This window comes from Amyelois transitella, chromosome 13 (genome assembly GCF_032362555.1).
Source record: "Amyelois transitella isolate CPQ chromosome 13, ilAmyTran1.1, whole genome shotgun sequence".
Classification (NCBI taxonomy): Eukaryota; Metazoa; Arthropoda; class Insecta; order Lepidoptera; family Pyralidae; genus Amyelois; species Amyelois transitella.
Window position 1 is genome coordinate 6,771,170 of NC_083516.1, and position 6,656 is coordinate 6,777,825.

The window sequence follows — 6,656 nt, forward strand, 5'->3', positions numbered from 1 at the left end:
AATAAACCATGTAACACTTAAAAGATCATCAATCTTCAAACTCTTTCAGATACTTAAAGCGCTTTTAGTCAAATTCTTGCTCATTTCAGTTGGCAGTTGGCACAATAACAAATGCGCAACGATTGCCACAAAGTATACGAACTTACTTTGATATTTACCTACATTCTTACGTCACAAATGTAAATCTAAAAAAACAAATTGAACAGTAGTAGTTTTACATCGATGTAAATGGAAATTCATGAATGGGTCTAGACAGGCACTACTATTCAAACATGTAGAGAATTGTATAGTTCTCAGAAGTTGACGACGAAAACAAATGAATAACTACAAAAAAAAAAATGTTTTTTTTTTTTATTTATGCTGTAATATTTTTCCGGACAACTATATTTTTTTCTTGTAAAGCGATCGTCTTGATAAATCCGATTTACGAATAACATATTTTTTACATCCTGTGTCTGTTACAGGTTTTCTGCAATTCTTGATTAAAAATTTAAAAAAGTAGTTTTAGATAAGTTTTCCCTTTGATATAAATTATTTAATAGATTCTCTAAAGGGTACAACAGCTCTTGTACCTACTTTCGTTTTCATTTCCAAATGTTGTTTCTGAATTCTGAATGATTTTTATATCTACCTTAAAAGGCGGAAAACAGCTGAACGTGGCTTATCAGTCTTCCATGGCTCTGTCTACCCTGCAAATGATATAGACGTGATTATATGTATGTACTTATGTGGTAGTTACTGACTTAATGAGGTGTTAATTATTCTAAGTTAGCTAAAATAGTTATGGTGTAAGGCTAGGAAGGTTTTATACTCAAAATATATTTTTTTTGCGTCGCTGACTTTCAAGGGCTAGACAGAATTAATTACTCTTGAGTCAAGAGTAATTAATTCACTCTTAGGTAACATGTTGATATATATGAGATTTATAAGTACGTATAACAGTATACAGACAAGGAAATTGATTGGGAGCCATGGAAGTCATACATATATATTTTAAGGGTTGTCAGGAGCCTACTATGAACGGAATGTGCAGCGGAAGAGGAGCCGATACTTCATTCAATGAATAATAAACAAAAACATTATTTTTTTATACTTTTTCCTGAAGTTTAATCCTAGTTCTAGCCGGTGTGATATTGGCTAAATTTAGGTCTAGCCGGAGATAGAGCACACAGCTTTAGATGGAACTTTTTATTCTTACTTTATCACACCGTGACAAAAAGAATTGACTGTAATTTAGTAAGCTGAAGGGTAGAGCGAAGGCTAGTCCAGCTATGCCTTATGATGTACTTGTATTCGAACTAGATAAAACTTCGGACATACCACGTGTTAAATCTGAAAATCTATATATAAGTATAGTAATAAATGGCAGATAAAAATATCTTATTAAATTCGCAAGTAGGTAAGATTCATGTAGAGAACGTTGCCAGCTCTTAATATTTCTTCCGCCCAAGAAATATGACGTTAGGTTTTTTAACGTAGTGAATTATAAAACACGTCTTTTTTTAAAAATGAATTTCCTTTTTCTAAGTACCTAACGTAAGTATGTACTCATTCCTGTAACTGTAAATTTCTGTGCAATAAAAATATTCCAAACAAATAAACTAATATGTTTTTTCTTTTAATGTATATATACTCGTAAACACAATGTGAATCGATACCGCGATCTTCTATATACGTACGAGTAGATTTATTAGTTGAAACTAAAACAATAGTATCGATCGATATTTGTGTGAGAATTATCTACTATTGTTTCTGTTGACTTAGAAAATCACTGTGGTATTGTTTGTTGTTGCAGTAGTTAAGAGCAATATTACCGATGTCATAAATATTATTGCTATGTATCGACCAAAGGAACCTGAATAATGCTAGAACTATTCAAATTTCTATGGTATCGAAAGTATTGTACGTTTGTACCTACTAACTCAATCGATAGCGACATTTTTGATAATTGGCATATTGCCAATAAGAAAATGTTTTTAGTTTATTGTAGGTACTGTGTGGTATGAAAGTATTCCTGCATACGAGCCACAAGGACCCTGGTTCGAACCCCGATCAGGGCATAGAAAACAAAAAACGTACATTCTTTGATTGGTCTGATAGTATTAAAAAATATGTAGTATCTTTGAGTTTGTATCCTATGACACAAGTCTGGAACTGATTGATTTGTTATATGTAGGAGTATTTTAATACTGTATGTATTAATATGTTTATATAAGGTATATTAATCTATTATCTTTTCTTTTATACGTAAGTACTGCGCCATACACCATTTTATTTTCTTTAGCTCCCTTCCACCCTAAGGTTGATTGGAAAAGATTGCATTAGCGAAAAGTCCGTCTTTGTACTTCATAGCCTGTTTTTGATTGTTATGATATTCTAATTCAATTTGTTCGATTGGTCCTGTATACGGAAGTAGGTATATTTATTGTGTCGGTCATGTCAGTGAAATCTTTTGAAAATAAAGAGTTCTCTATAAAGGATAATACTCACGCATTCAACCCTCGTTTTATTGAGGGTCAGAATGTTATCAACCAATGACATATCGACTATGAAACCGACTACAATATTCGCAAATTATTATCATATCGTAAGGTTTTCAAACAATGTGATAATGATCACGCATATATCGTGAACAAGTCTACATGCTGCCGTGGCCTGCTCGCCACGGAACCCGGCCAAGTTCAGGGCCTGCACCTGCCACTCGCAGGGCTACCACTTGTGATAAAAAATTAGGAATAAATGTGTAAAATATTTTCAAATATATTGTATCGAACCTTATCGAACCATTAGTTTAAAAAAACATAGTTTTCCAAAAAATATAATGGGTAAAATTATATGGTACTAGCGACTATGCTCAAAAGTTAAGTGAAGTCTTAATGTTCTTCTGATGTTCATGCTTTAGTGCTATAAATTTTGTGTAATTTAATTTTTCAATTTATATAACAGTTTTTGCGTGAATGAGTTACAAAAATCAAGTATTCAACACTTGTTTATTTATGTTGTATATGTCTAGTAATCTAGAAAATACGTCAACATAATACAGCCAATATTAAACAAAATGTATTTATTTATAAACTGTTTACATTACATAAAGATACATCAATATGTATATGAGGTTATATGACACATGTTGTTAGTGTGTTTAGTGGGCTATTAAACAAAATACTGAGTTTGCTGCCCGATTTAAATTAGATAATCACTATTCTTAAAATAGATACCTCCTACTTAGTATTCCGAGCATGCGGTAACCCTAGCCAACCATAACATACGTGTGGCTCCCATCGCGAGTTCGCGACCTGCCCCAAAATGCGCCACGTCACAATAAACATACGAATACGAGTACATTGCGTTACGATCGCCACCTACGTAGCACTATAGCATAGGATAATAAATAAACAAACACGTACGCCATTTGGAACATCGATCGTATGGATCGTAAAAGTTACCTATTTAGCAGTGTGGTTAAGTTAACTTATAAAAACTGAGGCTGTATATTACACCGCCTGAAATTATCGAAAACGATCGAACGTTGAAAAGACATGCTTTCTTTCTGTTTGTTGAGTTTGAGTTGCCCGATTAAAAAAGACGAACAGCGTGGGACATATTCTAATCCTACCGCGGGCGATATTAATAACTCTTTCCTGAATTATTTACTTTAAATATATGTGGGAGAAGTTTTGTTTTTTGTTTTTATTTAAATCCTTTTTGTTAGCTGATCTCTTACTTAGTCCAATAAAGTAAGAAGATTTACGATATAATTCCGCACTGTTTTACTTTCATTCCCACATATATGTTTTATTATATATATATATGTTTACAAGGGGATACCCTGAAGTTGAGAGAAAACATCGTTCAGAACATATAAACGAATGCAAATCCAATAAGTGTTTTCCTGGAACGTTTGAGGTCAGATGGGAGTCGCTTAAACCCGTGCTTCCATTGTTTATTCGCCCCTACGGCGTCATCAATCAGAAGATAGGGAGTATTTGTTACGATATTTTTCACTAATGATGTAAAAGGAGTTTGGTACATATTAATTATTACTCCGAGATATGATCCTTAGGCCAGCAGAAAATTCGACGAATCTTCTAATTTTCCCAACATTTAGAGAAAGTCCAAAACATAAAAACGCCAAAGGGTATAAGATTGTATAAGTGTAATGTTTTCCTAACTTCTTGTTTTTCGAAGGCGTCATGCTCACAAATGTTAGGGCTGGGGCAAAGTTTCGTTGCTTTCGCTTCGTCGCCCTAATATTACTGAGATTGGCAAGGGTGAGGGGTCTGCTCGGTAATGGATGCTGTCTGGGTCGCGCTGCTTGCGTATACGTATGAATTCACTGTATAAATATAAATTCCCGCATGAATCGCACGATAAAGTAAAAGTTTGTCACTTATGGCAAATAGCGTTTTTGATTGTATCTTACTATAATTGTTCTGTTCTTGTAAAGGACTTAACCAGAGATAAATTGGATCAATCATCTTATGAGTATTCCGTCTTCTGTATTAGCACCAGTACATATCTCCAATCTCCCAACCATCTTCGCGACAATATAGAGTAAGCAATGTCTGGGCCCTTCGCATTATTTTGGCATTATTGTAGTTTCCCGTTAATTAATTGAGTCAGAAGTTATTTCTGATGTTGGCTCGATGTCACAATATCACATTGTTATTGATAATAACAGTATTCCGCGTTGTTATGGTTTTCTGAATTCATAATTTTATTACATTTTCATGCCAAGTTTCACTATTAATTTTAATAGAAAAACTTATAAGTGAATGCATACCACTTTCCCTGAGGGGTAGGAAGAGACGTCATATGATGTTTTGCGAATAACATATACCTCGTACCTACTGCGACTAAGCGATGGCGACCACATTGGCGGTAACATCATCCGCTAACATTTATAGTGTGGATGTCACCTTATAGTAAGTTATGTAGTTATTTATATTGTGCAGTAGTAGTGGGTTTTATTTGAATGGAAATTCGTTGAAGAAAAACTTCAAACAAACAATTATCTTTGCTAAAAACATTGACCCTCTCCGGTACAATCGGTAAAATTAAAATAACGGTCGGTTTTTCCAACCAACTAATTTTCAAATTACGACATCTCATCAAATATTACATCACCTTTTCGGGAACAATAGAAGTACAGTTTGTATAAGTACACCGAGTGCAGGCCAAAGTTCCAAATACTCGTATAAGATATATTAATTAGTCCAGCCGATAAGGGTGTGAATGGTTCTGATGATAGCAGGGCTAAATTTAATAAAGGAAGAAGTAATAGGTCGTGTGGTTCCCGGCACTTTAGAATGGGATCACTGCCTCGCTTGCCGGATATCATTGGTATAGATATGGTTAGTAGCGAAGATAAAACATACGCCAGCTACTTCTCTTCCCGTGCAAACTGTAAAAATCAATCAAGGGAAAGATTATCAATATATGTATACTTATATAAACTCCCCTTAGGCGTCTTTATCTTAATTCCATCATTGAGCCACATAGCAGCGAACGTAGCCTTTAAATTTTTTCGAGACCGTTTTCTCTGTCTTAAGGGATTAAAGATGAGACTATATGTACATATCTAAGTAAGAAATTATAATTGTATCTAATTTCACATTTCTTTTTGGTTATCCAGTTGTTGGCCTTAGAACTAGGTCTTGAAGGTTAACATCTACCTTTACAGCTGTGTAAATATAACAAAAATTTTGCTTGCCTTTCGGAATTTTTCATACACTTGTTTAAGTATTTTGTTAATTGCCCTTAGTTGACATCTACCGGAAGTGATTCAACGTCGTGTATCGTGTAGGTACTCTGTTGGATTTGGATTCAACTGTGGCGACATCACTAACGTCAAATGGAATGAAGAATTAAAATAGTTATTTTTTTGTGTGTTTATATACCTTTTATAGTTGTTTTTATTCCGTTAAAAACTATAGTTCCAGTGGGATTTGCAAAGAAACCTGAATTCTTGTATAGGTGGTGCTAAATTAGTTGATATTTGTAGGTGGCGCTAAATTCGCGCGGGCGATGCTGCGGGTAATAGCTAGTAAAAAATAATATCTATCTTCAGCGCAATTGAGCACAGCCACACAGCCACAGATCACAGCACATGAACACAACCAACTCCGCCAATAGTTTAACGAAATGACACGAAACAAGTACCTATGCCTCATATAAAAGGTATACTTTTACTCGTACCTATTTTAAACGCAAAGGTACTCAAGTTCGAAACTGCCCTACTAGTTTTAGTGAAACATTCATCAAGGACAAAACCCTATACAGACTGTCCACATAGCAATAAAAATACAACTGTATATTTCAGTAGGTACTTTTTATCAATGTTTCAGCTTACGCATGCCACAGTTCTAATTTCAGAGAGTTATTTTCAGTGGGTATGTTTTGTTTGAGCATCAAGAAATTGGTCCAATTTGCTTGTTATTGTACGCTGAAGGCACGCTCCTTCTCTTACACCTACATTATTATATTTTTATTGGGTCTATTTTTATAATGAAAATAAGCTTAATATATTTTTATTTAATATTTGGCAGACGAATAAAGGAACTTAAATATTCTTAAGTACAGTCGAGTTCGAAAGTTAATATACAATTATAGGATTTTTGAACCCGCATTCGTCTCTTCATTGAACTAAAATGTCA